The 708-nt window shown below is 36.0% G+C and overlaps 1 non-coding gene across 1 annotated transcript; it reads right to left on the minus strand.

Moving 5' to 3' along the window:
* Positions 1 to 226: 226 nt before the first annotated feature.
* Positions 227 to 297, minus strand: Trnag-ccc. The gene has a single exon. It is a non-coding gene; the product is annotated as a tRNA-Gly (tRNA).
* Between the last annotated feature and the right edge of the window lie 411 nt (positions 298 to 708).

A 708-nucleotide genomic window follows, 5' to 3' on the forward strand; every position in this document is an offset into this window, starting at 1 on the left:
TTTTTCTCTTCATTAGCTGTACTAAGGAATCTCCTAAAAACGACAACCTCTAATGTTTTTCACCTCTGTCCTCGAGTTCATAATTTTCACAAACTAAGACTGAAATCTATTCTTTATTAGAATCTGGTGTTTATAATTAAATCTTCGACAACTAGCTTTAAAGTTTTAATATTTTGAACAGTTTATTTCGATAACTTCAACATTTCTAATTTCTATAAACTTAGTGTGCGCCGCCTGGGAATCGAACCCAGGTCACAAGAATGGGAATCTTGCATGATACCACTACACTAACGGCGCTTAGTAGTGAGGGGGAGATCAGTTTCTGCTTCAGAGACATTCAATCTTAATCCCACAGATGGTAGCTTCCCATAATATCTATCCTTGTTGGCACCAGTACTTCTGGTTTTCTAAAACATGGAAAATAGAATGATAAACCTGATGGTCCGTAGAGTTGTGATTTACCAGCTTACATGCACGATTCTGTTCTAGATGGTTGGTACCAGTACTTCTAACTTTCTGAAACATGGCAAGTGTTTTCGTTCAAAAGTTGTTACATTTATTTTCCACGAGAAAAGTTTTAGTTTGATTTGATTCGAGTCTATTTGTGTTTGTTGTGGCTTTATTGTACAAATGTACTAGTTTTAACGTACTTGTTAAGTACAATCTTATCTGATCCTGTCTCGGTAGGTATAGTCTTATCTGCTCCTG

This window comes from Limulus polyphemus, unplaced genomic scaffold (assembly GCF_000517525.1).
Source record: "Limulus polyphemus unplaced genomic scaffold, Limulus_polyphemus-2.1.2 Scaffold6576, whole genome shotgun sequence".
In the NCBI taxonomy this organism is placed as follows: domain Eukaryota; kingdom Metazoa; phylum Arthropoda; class Merostomata; order Xiphosura; family Limulidae; genus Limulus; species Limulus polyphemus.